The following is a 16109-nucleotide window of genomic DNA, read 5'->3' on the forward strand; positions in this document are numbered from 1 at the left end:
ACTGGCAAATACCCCCTCTCAGGCATGAGGCTCTCCCAAGCCCTTGTGATTCCTACTGCATGTCTAAGTATTCAAGTTGCTTATGTGTCCCACTTTTTTACTCCAATTCCTGTCTCCAGATTTCCTCCCATCACTATATATTATCTATATATAAAGATATGTCACTTTACTGTTAAAAATCCAGTCCACACCTCAGCATCTCAGAAATTGATTGCATCGTCTGATAAGGCATGGGAAATTTGTTCTTGAGGATAAGGGTCATTGTAAGAAAACATTAATGTTTAAAATCAGAAGCTAAAAAGAAAAAAAAATCACATGTATTTCCAAAGGAGGAAGTCCTAATGGTTTTCTGAATGCACAAATGATAGCTTGTGAGAAGCTTTTAAAAGCTTTCCTGCTAACTCAAAAGGTCCAAGGTTTGCTTGGTTTTTTTTTGAGGTTTCTTAATGGAATCTAAACACTTCATTGTGTTCCCAGAGCAGCAACTTGAATACCAAGTGGCAAGCCTTAGAAAGGAAGCCAGCAAGTTGGAGCACAATTTGACCGCATGAAATACGTTAGTTTTTTTTGTGTGTGTTTTTCTTTATGGCATTTAAATGCTCCTATGAGAGATGAGTATTAGATTGTTTCCTTTTTTCACTACAGGTCGCACTAACAGGGTCATCCTTGCCCTCTGCCTTTAGAAGGCATGCCTAAATTGTCACTGGGGGGCACTCTAATGCCTCTGTCCCTTCCCATCACCATTTTCCCATTGTCTTTGTTGACCTGGTTTCTGGTCTGTCTTATGTTATGGTCATTACCAGTCTCAGCAGTTTCTTAAAAAAAAAAAATCAAAGGGCCACATTCTTAATTACACAAGGACATTTTTTCAAGGAATATTCAAGAGGACTATATATTATTCAAATGAACCTCCTCAGGGAGGCAGGGCAGTTATTATCATCACTGTTTTGAGAACAGACATCTTGGCTTGGGGAGGTTAAGTCAGTGTTGAAACCTTGAATGGTTCTGAAAAGCCAGGGCTCTTTCCTCCAGTCATTCTGGAATAAGATCCAGCCTTCATCTTGAAGGTAGATTATTGTTTAAGGAAGACATCAGAACAATAAACAGCCGTGAGAATAATACAATAGAAAATGAAAAATCACATAATCACATTTCTTCTCCGGTGTCTACTCATAAAATGGTTTCAACCTCAAAAAAAAAAAAAGAGAGAATCACAATCCCTTCAAAATTTAATATAAATTCACTTAAACATAGAACAGACAGCTTGCTTTCCCAGCTCCATCCCCCATCCTTCCGTCCACACGAGACAATTTAATGAATGGGCAAATGGCCCGGTGGAGTTTTCTGATAGAGTAGCATGAAGAGTAAGATCCATCCGTGCATGGAGCTTGTTGGCACAGCACTCTGGCTGCATTACAAAAGCAGAACTGAGTCGTATGGTTCCTGGAAAGTAAGTATTTTGCAGGGCTGTAGTCTTGGGTGCATCCATATAGAAAAAGCACTCCGGTGGCCCTCACTGGTGCCCCGGCCAGGGTGGATGGCAGAGGGCGTGTGCTGAATGTGTGTGTATGTGTGGTGTGAGGTCCTGAGGTGGGGGGAGGAGAACACAGAAAGGGAATACTGAGAGACCCATATGAATAAGACTGTAGATCATTCCTGCTCCCTCTGGGCCGGCAAATATGCCCTGGATACCTATCGCATGCTCAGCACGGAGCTAAGAATTTTGCATAAGTGAGCACAAGAGATGAACTTTGAAAGGATTAACAAAACAACAAAAAGGGCCATGTTTTTTATAAGCTTCCAGTTCAGAAGAGGAAACAGTTTTTTCAAGAAGTACTGTAATTTAATAAATGTTCATTGCGCGTCTACTCTATGCAGTGAGGCTCTGGATTGAACTATTGCTATGTTATAATGTGGAGAAGCAGCTTTCAGAGCCCATTTTAGTGACATGGTCAATGTTATACAGAAGTGCAGGAGAGGACTGATTTTAAAACTACCCTAAGGTTATGATCAATTTTTTTTTTTTTTAATACAGGGACAGAGATAGAGTCAGAGAGAGGGATAGATAGGTACAGACAAGAACGGAGAGATGAGAAGCATCAATTATCAGTTTTTCGTTTATGACACCTTAGTTGTTCATTGATTGCTTTCTCATATGTGCCTTGACTGCAGGCCTTCAGCAGACCAAGTAACCCCTTGCTTGAGCCAGCAACCTTGGGTCCAAGCTGTTGAGCTTTTGCTCAAGCCAGATGAGCCTGCACTCAAGCTGGCGACCTCGGGGTCTCGAACCTGGGTCCTCGGCATCCCAGTCCAATGCTCTATCCACTGTGCCACCTCCTGGTCAGGCAGGTTATGGTCATTTTTAAAGTTGATTCAACTAGAGAACAGTTTGAGGAATTCGCTGGAAGCCTTTTTGGGGTTTTTTCAAAGGAGTGGGCAGAATGGCAAACTTCCATCAAATTTAGGTCAATCAGGCATTTGCCCTGTTTCCAACACCAGGACTTGTTCTGAGAGACCTCACTCCACCTCCATTTCTATGTCTCTTACAAATATGAACCCCAAGCATCATCAGCGTCAGGTGACTGGCTCTATAGAAATGTCCTCAGCACTGTGGTTGTGCATTCCATGTCCTTATCAACTTCCAGCAAATGGTAGCTGTGATCCTTTTGTGAGCATTTTAAAGGGTCTTAGGATCTCCCTTTTGTATGAAAAGACCTTGGAGACCGGAGACTTGCACCCATGATCTCACACTCTGCGAACACCAGAGCTGGTACATCAGTTTCCTACTGCAACCGGGAGCTCTCAGCCATTGTTCAGCCTGTCCCCTGCTGCCTTCGGGCCCTCTAAACTGGGACCTTTGGCTGCTGCATCAGAGCAAGCCATAACTGCTTCTAGCCATCTTGTCTGAACACATGAGTTTTGCCACGTGATGTAGATTGGCTCTATGAAGCATCGGGCAGTGGTGATGACAGCCACCAGAAGGAAAAGGCCAGCTTACCAAGGTGCCACCTGACAACACCAGCATTGCCCACCAGCTTTACCAAGAAACCAGGACCCTTGTCCATCCAGCCTTTCCAAAAGTCACTCTGCAAAAGTCACTCTGCAGAGAGAACAGAACACACTTTGGTTTCACCCTGCCCCTAGCTTTCCTGTAGGCAAATAATTTAATTTCTTTGGACCTTAGTTTTCTTATTTGAAACAAGGGTAAGATCCAAGACTTGTGAGGTCCTTTTCTGCTTTAACTTCCTATATGTAAAAGCCAAATGGTGGTGGTGGGGTGGGGAGAAAGGAGTGGAGTTAAGCAGAAACCAGTAAGATTCACTCCCCTGGAGATGGCAAAGCTGTTTCTGTCTTGAATCACTGGAAGGTTAAGTGATGATGAACTGAGATGGGGAAAAATGCAGTGGAACCAGGTTTGTGGTCAGCGGCAAGGAGGTAGGACGTCAACGAAACTGGAAGTTTAGTTTGGGACGTGTTTGATATGTTCATTCCACTTCCACAATGGAGATGAGGAGTAAGCCGTTGGATATTGGATGTTGGATATATGAGCCTGTATTGAATTGAATCAACTTTTCATCATTCTTTGTTAGATGGAGAACCAATTTCCACCAAGAGCACTAAGTGATTCTGCTAATTTCAAATCAAGGGTGATGTCAGAGTTCTTAGTCCTCTCGCTGCCTGTTTCTTTTTTAAAATTAAACAGGTTTATTGAGACATAAGTCACATGTCGCTGCCTGTTTCTTTACAGTTCACATTTCCAAAGGGGGGTTTTCTTTCTTAACCGGCTAAGAGCTCTCCAGGCTCAGTCCGAGTAACTTCCACTACAGAGAGAAGATCCTGGCTTTGGAAAAATGGAGAGAGTGTGGTACTTAGCTCTCCAGACTTTTAATGAAAATCAATTGAATGCTCTTATGCTAGATTTTGCCTTTTTATCTGAAGTTCTACCTATGTGGTAATTTAAGGAGGTTTTCCCCCAAGGGGAGAAAAATATATGGTAGCATTAGCTAGTCCTGCTCAGGGTACAGGACAAGAAGCTCCAATCATAGACTAGGAGAAAGTGTATGTTACAGAGGAGCCCAAACACCTCACTATAATTAACTGTTTTATCAGCTGCTTTGAAAACATATCATTGAGAATTTCCAAAAGAAAAAGACTTGGGTTTCCCAGCTGAGACTGTTTGAAACCTGGTCACTGGGGTTTCCATAGACTAAACTATCATTAAACAGTTCTACCACTGAAGGGGGTCATTAGGTGTGCAAACCCATTTGATTTTATATTTATATTTTGGTGGTAGATCTCTAGATAGATTTGCGTCCCTAAGGCAGAAAATAAGATAATGATATTTATGCATCTTAAACTTGTATTTACTCGAAGGTCAAATGAATAGTGTAACCAGGGCTGTGATAAATGTTGGAAGCTTGGATGGACCCAATTTTTTTTTAAATATTTTTAACGTTATTTTTTTTTATAATTTTATTTATTTATTTATTTTTAATGGGGTGACATCAGTAAATCAAGATACATATATTCAAAGATAACATGTCCTGGTCATTCAATTATGTTGCATACCCATCACCCAAAGTCAGATTGTCCTCTGTCACCTTCTATCTAGTTCTTTGTGCCCCTCCCCCTCCCCCCTTCACTCTCCCTCTCCCCCCTCCCCCCGTAACCACCACACTCTTATCAATGTCTCTTGGTCTCACTTTTATGTCCCACCTACATATGGAATAATGCAGTTCCTGGTTTTTTCTGATTTACTTATTTCACTCCGTGTAATGTTATCAAGATTCCACCATTTTGCTATAAATGATCCGATGTCGTCATTTCTTATGGCTGAGTAGTATTCCATAGTGTATATGTGCCACATCTTCTTTATCCAATCATCTTCTTTATCAGTTTCTTGACGGGCTTTTTGGTTGTTTCCATGTCCTGGCCACTGTGAACAATGCTGCAATGAACATGGGGCTGCATGTGTCTTTACGAATCAATGTTTCTGAGTTTTGGGGGTATATACCCAGTAGAGGGATTGCTGGGACCCAAATATTTTGCACCAACAATGATTGATGCCCAGGAACTTCCCCAGAGAAGCAATTCTTCCCTTGTATTTACCCACCTGCCACAAGCTGTACTCGGTTCTTTGTGGATCCTTACAGCAAGAGTAGGTGCACTGGGAGAGGTCCGGGATGCCTGCCCACAGGATGGTCATGTAGGAAAAACACTAGGTTCAGAGAACAATGCCTCTAAATCCTACTGTCATGTCAGGTCCTCTGATCTGCTGCAGAAGCCAGATGGAAGGCAATTCTACTGAGAGGAACTGTTCTGTGTTGATTGTTATCACCCTGGTTTTGTCCTTCATCTTTTTTTATTTTTATTTTTAAATTTTTCTGAAGTGAGAAGCAGGAAGGCAGACAGACTCCCGCATGCACCCAACCGGGATCCACCCGGCATGCCCACCAGGGGCTGTTGTAGCTCTGCTGCAATGGGAGCCATTCTAGAACCTGAGGCAGAGGCCAGGGAGCGATCCTTGACACCCAGGCCAACTTTGCTCCAATGGAGCCTTGGCTGCGGGAGGGGGAGGAGAGAGATACAGAGAAAGGAGAGGGGGAAGGGTGGAGAAGCAGATGGGCGCTTCTCCTCTGTTACCTGGCCGGGAATCGAACCCAGGACTTCCACACACTGGGCTGACGCTTTACCGCTGAGCCAACTGGCCAGGGCTATCCCTCATCTTAACATCTTCTGCTAGCTTCGTCCCGAGGTTATGTAGCTGTTACCTGAACTTGGACTGCCTCAATTTTACATTTGTTTCATAGATGAGATTCGAGTGTCCAGACCCAGCTTTCCCCGGCACCAAACTCAGCCTGTCCCTGACTTGATCTTCACGGTGTCCCAGTAGTCAGGCCCCCTGGAAACCCCTGCCCCTGACTCATCTCAAGCCCAGAGGTTTCCCTGGGCTTAGGCCACTTTCCATGGTGCTTCGAGCTGGAGTCCTCAGCACCACCTTCAGCTGCCTTCTGTCCTCATTTTTCAAGGTCAGGATCTGGAGCCCTTTAAGCAGTATTTAACAATGCTTGGCCCTCCAAGTTTTGCAATACAGCCAGTGGTCCCATTGCAGGGCTAAGAAGCCAGAATTATTATATTGTTGAATAACAATCCCACTTACTCACAGGGCTAAGCCATTCCAGCCGGCCTTCTGCGACCAACACCGGTGATGAATCACAGAGGCTGTCACCCGGGATGTGACATTTTGAGACCATGCACATATGACTTCAGACACAGGGGGAGAGGGGGGAAAGAATGAGACTTGTCTGGAATAAGAATTAAAGGGACACCAATAATTTACTCCTCCCCTTCCCCTGACCTTCCAAGAATATATTTTTGGCAGCAAAAACCTTCCCTTTATAGTATTTTACATTTGAGAGTAGAGAAAACAATTCAGTCTTCAGAGTATTTTGCACCCACCCATGCTCCCTCCCCAACACCTTCCCGAGCTCCATGACCCCCTTTAGATAGCCTTCACCCAGCCAAAGCAGGCAGCACTTTCTTTCTGTCTCACCAGCATCCTAAAATCTCCCAATGCAGTTACCTTTAAAAAAAATGAGGTAATTACATGTGAAGCATTTAAAACAATGGCTGGCACGTACTAAGCATTGAACACGTGCTAGCTATAATTATTATTTTTGACTCTCGTCTGCTGATAATTCAGTGCCATTTGCCTCCTCGCATGCCAATATCTTAATGCCCTTCTCTCCCAAGCCTCCCCCACACACACCACCAAGTCTCATCTCAATGAAAAAAACAAACAAACAAACAACAATAACAGCAACAGAAACAACAGCCCTGAGCATTATAATCACATATACTAAGGTGTGTCATTGACGTTGCTTTTTGAAATGAGCTCAAAGCAAAACCACTGGGGTTCGGAAAATTAATTTTAATGGCATAAACGATAACCGAATGTAATGTGGGGATCCTGTTTGGGTCCTAATTCAAACAAGGCAACTGTAAAAAGACATTACAGAGCCAACAAGGGGCAGCTAATTACAGACTGGGTATTCATGATACCTAAGTACTGTTGTTAATTTTGGTAGGTGTGATAATGGCATTGTGGTCATGTTTTCAAAAGTCACTATTTTGAGAGCTTCAGAGGTGAAATAATATGATGTCTGGGATTTACTTTAAAGCACTTCAGCAAATAAAACAAATAAACAAAAAAGGGGGAGAAGTCAAGTAACTATGGCAAACCCTTGGTAATTATTGAGTATGGGTGATGGAAATATAATGGTTTCCTATATTATTTCTCTCCTTGACTGAATTGGTCCTTATGCAAAAAAAAATGTTACTGATCAATAACTTGTAGATTTGAGTTTTGAACACTGGAAACAAGGGTGTGAAGCTATGATCAGCTAGTTAAGCAGCTGCAAGTAATGCATGCAGAAGGATGATTGAAACCTGGACCAGAGTGGAGAGCCCTGGACCAGTGGGGGAGAGGTGGTAAGAGGCTGGGGTGAGTTGGAATTCTGGATCCTTGGAGTCTGGGGGAGAGAGAAGCCCAGTGACCTGAGACCAGCGCCTTGGCAGGGATTGAGGAAGAGGAGAGAGATCCAACACAGAGTGCCTACAGGGAAACCACTTCTGCTTGTGAGGTGGCATCCAGGCCATTTTGTTCACAGCTTCTTCAAATCAGCCACCCTCTTTCTATAATCTAGTCCTTGGCTGGTTTGTTTATTTGTTGTAGTTTTTTTTTTTCTCTGGAAACAGAGGAAACTTGTTGGGAGTAAAAAATAGGAATTACCGCTTTCCCTAGAGTTCACATGTCCTAAAATGACAAATTCTCTCAACAGTGCTTTTAGGAATAAGTATGATGTGATTCCAGGAGGCTTGGGAAGGGCTGCTCCTCTTTACCTAAAATTCTATTTTAAAGGGGCAAGGTCTTTCATTTACTATTTACAGTTAAGTTCATGATGTTAACATTCTTAGGTCATGACTGCAGCTCATTCACCTTAAACTAAAAGGACCAAGATCCCACCCTTCCCTCCCAGGCTGAGGAAAACCGGCACACTGCAGGGGCCCTGAGCACTGGGAGGCTAAAGACCAATTTAAATTACCTGCTTCACAACCTTGCTGAATACTGGTTACCTAAATCTACGGGCCAAGTGGAAGTGGATAGGCAGGGTGCAGCCTTGCCTGTTGTCAGAAAACACTGATGAAGGCGAAAAGGGCCTGTATGAGAGAACATACATTTCACCAGTGACTCAGCATCAGGGATGCCTCCTCTCTCCCAAGCCCTGTTCAGAAAAAAAATTTTGATTTTTCACATGCAATTCAATGGATTTATTTTAAAAATTATAATTCCAACGGCTTAACTTCTTTGTTAGTATGCTTGATGAGTTCAAATCAAGAAATCCTATGTTCTAGCCCATCGTGATGATACAATACTTAGCTCTTCTTTGTACCTGGAACTCAGTGATGCGTTTCATTACATTCCAGTGGTTCCCAAGATGCTCTCCTGGACTCCAATCCCTCCTGCATGGCCATGGTATGTTCTGTTAAGACCCTGCTGTAAATGATTTCCCAGTCCTCTCTCATCAACACGTTAATCAGAGGGGTGTTCTCATAGTCAGCACATTTATTGTTGTTCTTATTGCTGCTGGGGCTAGAGAGAGCTCTCAGACACCCTCACTGACCTGCATGCCTCAAGGCAAAAAGCTTTCTTTAAAACTTGGACTACTAACTTCTTCAAAGAGCTGTTCTATATCACATTCTTCCTCTTCCAACTCAATGGTCTGAATTGTCGGGATGCCAGCCATACACATAGCAACCAAGGACACTCCTTGTGTTCTACCGTGACTTGATCACTTTTCTTGAATTTCTGAAATGGAGAAAGACAAACAGAGAAAGAGAGAGAGAGAAAGAGAGAGAATACCACATTTCTATATTTGCCTCTTCCCACTCTGAGGTTTTAGAAGAATTAATAAAATAGTGACTATACCAGGCCCCCTGGTAAAAGATACATCTATGTGTACTGGAAATGGAGTCATTTTCTTTCTTGTTTTCTCCAGATGTCCTTTCTACTAACCACCCTATTTGGGGAATAGAAAGGAATTTAGTTTTCACTATTGTACTTTCTGACTCAATTATATATATATAGTTCATATTTTACATATTCATTTTAGAGAGTGGGGAGAGAGAGACAAGACAGAGAGAGAAGGGGGAAGGATCAGGAAGCATCAACTCCCATATGTGCCTTGACCAGGCAAGCCCAGGGTTTCGAACTGGCGACCTCAGCATTCCAGGTAGATGTTTTATCCACTGCACCACCACAGGTCAGGCCTCAACTATATTTTTAAAGAAAAGCTAGGTTGGGTTCCCACTAGCAGGTCAATAGAACAATGTTCCAAATGGGTTGTAGTAAACTCATGTTCGTCTCTTACATGGAGCAAGGGGAAGGGGAAGGACACCATCACATTGTTGATCTTTCTCTTCTGTGTGGAGTGGGAATCCTGCAAAACCACTGGCTTGTGAGAGAGCACCGAAAGAATAGTTCACCCAGAAATGGTTCCCCTTTTGTTTTGACTCATCCCTCCCCATGTCCTCAGGTCCTAGGGAGGCTGTCTCTTGCACAACCACAGTGCCCCATCCCTCTGCTAGTTGTACTGAAGAATATGCTAACCCAAGGTGACCAAGGTGACTAACCAAGGATATCATTCCAACCATTGTCATTAATTTAGAGGTAGACAAATGGCCTAAGCAGGCCAATAGGGGCTGTCAAAGGCTAGCATTGCACAATCCAACAAAACTCGTCTTCTCTACAGAGACATCCTTGTTGGTTTGGTGCAACAAACCCCTGGCTCTGTGGTAAGTTCACACTCTCGGTGCCCGGCCAGGGCAGCTACATCCTGAGGGCCTTCCTGTGTAGCTGTAGGCTGGCCTGAGCACAGTCAAAGTCCCAGGACAACAGAAGCTCCTTTGATTGTCAAAGCCAAGCCTCAGACAGTGCTTCTGGACCAATCCACCAGATTGGTAAGGATGAACCAATCCACCTGAGGACAGGGTACCCCAAAAGAGAAACTCACCAGGACAAAAAGAGGATTTGGGGCTGCTGACCCTGTGCCAAGACCTAAACACCCTTAAGATGAAGTAGCATCTGGATGGGCGCTTGTAGATCATAGAAAGATCCATTTTTTCCCTTTTTCCCAAGATAACAGATGCCTGCACACAATTACACCTGGATAACCAGGCAGGGACCATGCAAGGACCAGGCAAGAGAGAAAAAAAGCTGCCTCAAGGTGATCGGAAGTCACCTCTAGATATAGCCCAGGCTGTTAGAACTGTTAAGTCCCTTCCTCAAGGCCCACAGTGTTAATCCCTACCATTTACACTGGAATCTTAGAGAATAAGTTCTTCAGAGACAACCCGATACTCAGAGGTGGAAGCAGGGCCTTCTTTGGACCAGCCTGTACTTGGCATGAGAAAATACTCTAGGCCTTTCTCTGAGACAGACCAAACAATGCAGGGATCCCAGGTGGGTTAAGAATTCAGTGATTTTCAAATTGACTTAGTGCTGACACAGGGGAAGAGTGGTAGTATACTTCACTGGGGTGAGGCCACTTGGGCAATTTACCAGTTATATGTGGAATCTGGTGATGAATTTACCTGGGACCCTTTTTCTAGTTTATTCTTGAAAGTGCTCCTTAGAAATTGATACCTAAACCAGCTGTCTGTCTGACCTGACCCTCAGTCCAGTTCTGTGTCTATATGAGTCCTTTTTTGTACCCTCTATGCTTCCCTGACCTTCTTTAAAGAGATTGTGCAATCTCCCACCCGGGACAATGGACTGTATTAACAACAGAGCTCTGCTGATAAAGTCTAATCTGTAGCTGTCCCTGTAACTCACCAAGTGATGGGGGCCCACCTTCCCACCAACCTGTCTCCTGAGGCCTCACATCAGCAGGCCCTGCCCCTGCCAGTGGTTATATTGCCTCACTTAGACCTTTCTGAATTTTTAATGTTGTAATGCTAATGAAAACTTCATCCAATTTATGACATCCTACTGTTAAAAATGTTGGCATGCATGTCTCTTAGCTGTCCTCTTGACTGGTGATAAAATAGTCTATGACTCTAGTTGGGGCTGATTTTGACTCTAGGGTTTCTTAGCCAAAAGTAAATTATTCCTTTATATCTACCCTGGTGGCCATCTGAATTTTGTAACTTCCAATGTTCTCCTATCAAAGAAAATATCTATCCCAGATAAGGAAGTGTGACCTTTGTGTCTAGGGAGACAGAGAATGGTGTTCAAGTCAGATTACTTAAAAACAAAAAAATCATATTCTCTTGTGCATGTTTTGCTTTAAGCCATCTATAAGACACTTAACATTAAAAACACTTCAGAAGTCAGTGATAGGCATATGAACTCCCTAAATGAAACACTACTGAACAATCAATCAGCAAGTAAAAATGATGGCAAACCTCTTTTGTTAAAGGATTCTAATGTGAGAACGCAACAAAAACTCAATTCCAGATTCTGCCTTCTGAAACACAGCAAGCTAAAATGAATTAGGGTTTAAAAAAAAATAGAGCCATATTTGTTTAAAAATGCAGACAGAAATGGCCCAGGAATTAGCACCAGGCACAGATAACATCATTCAGTGTAGGGGGTGACTAACTGTCTTGGTTTGCCTGGGACTGCCCTGCGTTTAGCCCTAAGAGTCCCACGGCTCAGGAAACCCCTCTATCCCAGACAAACGGAACATTTGGTCATCTAACGGGAGCCAAGTCACAGACCACAGACCGTGCCAAAATAAATAGACTGTCCAGGTATTTTTATGGTTGATGCATATTTGTCTCAGTATCTTTGCGTCTCAGTAAAAACAAGGGTTAAAATCTTCAACCTCCCACTCAGAATTGTTACAAGAAATTGCCTCAATTCATCGCTAGGCAATTTGCAAATGTGAAGTGCTATACAATTATAAATAATAGCTGGGAGGTGATTTTCATGCAGCTAGCAGACCTTACCTGGCTGAAGCCAAGATCTTGCTGTGTAACTCTGAGAGAACGCCCGGCCCATTGTGAGTAATTTCACATTTCTTTCATCCTGCTAATGCTAGGCCACCTCTCAGGACAATACAGGCCAACCCTGGCTCCGATTTTGTTTAACCCAGCTGGATGCAGCCAAATTACGGGCTTCTTTTTGGGTGGAGCATATTTTTGTGGGCTGTGGGAGACCTGTAATTTTTTTTTTTTTAAGTGCAAAGCCATTTATAGCTTTGGGTGATGTAAAATCCACAGGGTGCCTACAACAGTGTCATGCAACCAAGGGGCATCCCACATGATCCATCTGGGACACAGTGGAGCCACGGCTTCACCACAGTCTCTGTCGGTCCACTCCCCACACCTCCTGCATCCACCCACCCCCCGGGGCAGGGCAGCAGCCTGCCGAGCCTTTCACTCCTTTCATCATGTGTGGTTCAGAGGTCTCAATTACCAGCCAGGTTTTCTTTTCATCCAGAGAGAGCTATTGTTTGATGCTATGCATTCATCCATCCATAAGCATCTCAAATTGGTCTGACTTGCTAGCTTCAGAACCATGGCAACAGCATAGTTTTGTGTAAGAGTCCCCGATGAGGAGGCAAACCTCATTTTTAGGCCCTGCTCTGCCTTGGCCTGGCTGTTATATTGCAGGCCAATTGCCCTAGGATTTCTGTTCCTTTCCTCTAATAAGTGAGGGGGTTGGCTTAAATTAGCTGTAAGGCTAGTGGTGGGATTCAAATAATTTAACAATCAGTTCTCTGCCCTAATGACCATTTTAAGTATAAAAAAAAGATACACCAAAAGGTAGTTTATTATTTCATGCATTTAATACTTAAATAAGAACAATGAAAGAGGTACACAAAACTAGATTGTGTTATAAGAAAGAGTTTTAACAGATTAATGAAAAAACATTAAATAATACCTGACAGAAAACAATAAAACTGTTATTTAAGATATTTCCAATGACAGCTTGTCACTCCCTGGTTGTTTGGCACTTTTTCTCTTTAGGTTATATGTTTTTTACTGAAGTGACAAATGCAAGGGAATTAAAATGTAATATTTCATCAAAGGTATAATGGTTTTGTGAAATGAATAAATAAATATTACAAGCATAGTTCCATCCAGTTTTTTTCCCCTATGAACTGAATGAACATAACTATGGGAGTTTAGAACATGCTGTTGCGCAAATGAATGTTAAAAAAGAATAAGGAATGTAAATTTGTGATTTCCACGTTGGGCAACTGGCCAGGTGCCCACCTTAGAGAGAACCTTGATTCCAAGGGCTGTTTTAACAACTGGTTCACCCAACTCAACAAAAAATTAGGTATCGGTTCTGCCAAACCAGTGCAAACCAGCTGAATCCTATCATTGTCTACAGCCCTTTTGGCCTCTAAAGTCCTATGATTCCATATGAGAGTGTTAACTGGTGGCCAATAACGGAAAGATAGAAAAGATATAAAGAGATCAGGGGCTCTGGCATGTTGGCTCAGTGGTAGAGCGCTGGCCTGGCGTGTGGAAGTCTCGGGTTTGATTCCTGGTCAGGGCACACCGCAGAAGCGCCCATCTGCTTCTCCACCCTTCCCCCTCTCCTTCCTCTCTGTCTCTCTCTTTCCCTCCCGCAGCCAAGGCTCCATTGGAGCAAAGTTGGCCCGGGCACTGAGGACGGCTCCATGGCCTCTACCTCAGACGCTAGAATGGCTCAGGCACCTCAAAAAAATTGAACGGAACTATGCTTGTAATATTTATTTATTAATTTCACAAAAAAAAGAGATCAGGGAAAAGTCTAAGCAGGGTGGACAGCCAGTACCCTGTAGGGGAAAGGTGGCCAGGGTGAGATCCTCAAAGGGCTAACCCACAATCATTAGAACAGAAATAGGTGTTGTTCAATTCTAAGGAGTTGGCTGGGTGATGGTATAATTGTACTTCTCTGCCACATCACCCTAACTTTTAGTAAAAGTGTTACCCAAGAGCCTTCCATTGGGAGAGCTGTGGAAGAAAGATTGCCCTGAAGTAAAAAAAGATCACATTAAACAGGTGGTTCTAAGGAAGCAACTTGGAAAGTCTGCATAGTGAAATCCATTTACAAATAGCTCATTTTCTCAATGAAACAAAATGATGGCACTTCTGTAGATCTCAGTGAGAAACCCTGCATTTAGCCAACAGCCCCACAAATGCAAGTTCTTGGAAGTTACTACACATGACATGACTGCTCAGGGAGGAAGTGAGGAAGCAGGCATCATCCCTGCTGCCTGGACTGGCCTGTGCTCTTGGCTCTACAGCTCTGAGTCTAATGTTCTTAATTTTAGACATCAAAGCACTCTACACTATAGCAGATCTTGTTCATTGAAGCCGGATCCAGAGAAAGACCCTTTACCACCAGAACTCTGTAGTTGCTCATGTTATTGGTAGTCCTCAGTTATTGCTACCCCCTTTACCCTAACTAGCTGCTTGGGTATAAACCCCAAAGGAAAATAATATATTGTCTAGTATAGATTCTTTCATCCTGGGGTCTCCAGAACCTCTCAGGAGTATGCACAGTGCTGTAAAAATAAATATCTGAAAGCTACTCTTGTCATTTTCAAAGTTGTATTGACAATTGTTTCCCTGAGTCTGCTCCATCTCTGAACCTTTGACTATACGTTCCATCTCACTCAGTTTACTTAAGCAGGCACATTAAATGATGTAGGAATTTATTTCAGTTCAACTTCTGTTTACTGTTTGATCTCACTGCTGGCCATTATAATCCTGACCCTCTAGTTCCTCCAGATTCAGGCACTTGATATCTTTGTACATTACATCTCTATAATTTTTTATTTATTTATTTATTTATTTTTTTCATTTTTCTGAAGCTGGAAACAGGGAGAGACAGTCAGACAGACTCCCGCATGCGCCCGACCGGGATCCACCCCGCACGCCCACCAGGGGCGACGCTCTGCCCACCAGGGGGCGATGCTCTGCCCATCCTGGGCGTCGCCATGTTGCAACCAGAGCCACTCTAGCGCCTGAGGTAGAGGCCACAGAGCCATCCCCAGCGCCCGGGCCATCTTTGCTCCAATGGAGCCTTGGCTGCGGGAGGGGAAGAGAGAGACAGAGAGGAAAGCGCGGCGGAGGGGTGGAGAAGCAAATGGGCGCTTCTCCTATGTGCCCTGGCTGGGAATCGAACCCGGGTCCTCCGCACGCTAGGCCGACGCTCTACCGCTGAGCCAACCGGCCAGGGCCTCTATAATTTTTAAAACTTTTTATTATGGAAAATTCTATATACATGTATAGATAGGTGTATAGATAGAACAGAGAGACAGAGACAGAGATAGAAGGAGACAGAGAAAGGATATAGTGTAACAAAACCCAGTACCCATCACTGAGCTTCCATAGAATCAGCTCATCTGATGCCCAACTATATTTTATGCCCAGAAGAGATGACTTTAAACACTTCCCTCCTTTTTACAGCGAAATTATTTTTAATACTTATGAAGGAAACAAATAATAATAATGGCCTCCGAGGGTGTCTCAATAACAAAAGAAAGACTAGCCCTGGCTGGATGCTTGGTGGTTAAAGTCCCATCCTAAAACACAAAGGTTGTAGGTTCGATCCATGGTCAGGGCACATACAAAAACAGATCAATGTTTTAGTCTTGTTTTCCCTTCCTCTCTCTAAAATTAATCAATAAATTAAAAAAATACTATAAGTTACATTTAGAGATACTTGGCATTTGGATTTGGGGCTCCACCTGAGCTCTGATGGAATGTTCCTATTCTGGCCCAGGAGCTACTGAAGTTAGAGTTTTGCACAGATGATATGCATCAGAAATGACTCTGCATGACCTATGCCATTGCTGGCTAAGTTAACATAGGGAAAATCCAGTTCCCTAAGTGTTCAGTAGCATTTACTTATAAGATGGTGTAACTTTGCCCTCCAACAAGTTAAGTTGGTATTTAGCCTTTCATGGTAGTAAAGCTCTTTTTATGTTTTTTTTAATTTTTTTTTAAATTAATTTTAATGGGGTGACATTGATAAATCAGGGTACATATGTTCAGAGAAAACATCTCTAGGTTATTTTGACATTTGATTATGCTGCATTCCC

The sequence above is a fragment of the Saccopteryx bilineata genome, chromosome 2, assembly GCF_036850765.1.
Source record: "Saccopteryx bilineata isolate mSacBil1 chromosome 2, mSacBil1_pri_phased_curated, whole genome shotgun sequence".
NCBI classification, from domain to species: domain Eukaryota; kingdom Metazoa; phylum Chordata; class Mammalia; order Chiroptera; family Emballonuridae; genus Saccopteryx; species Saccopteryx bilineata.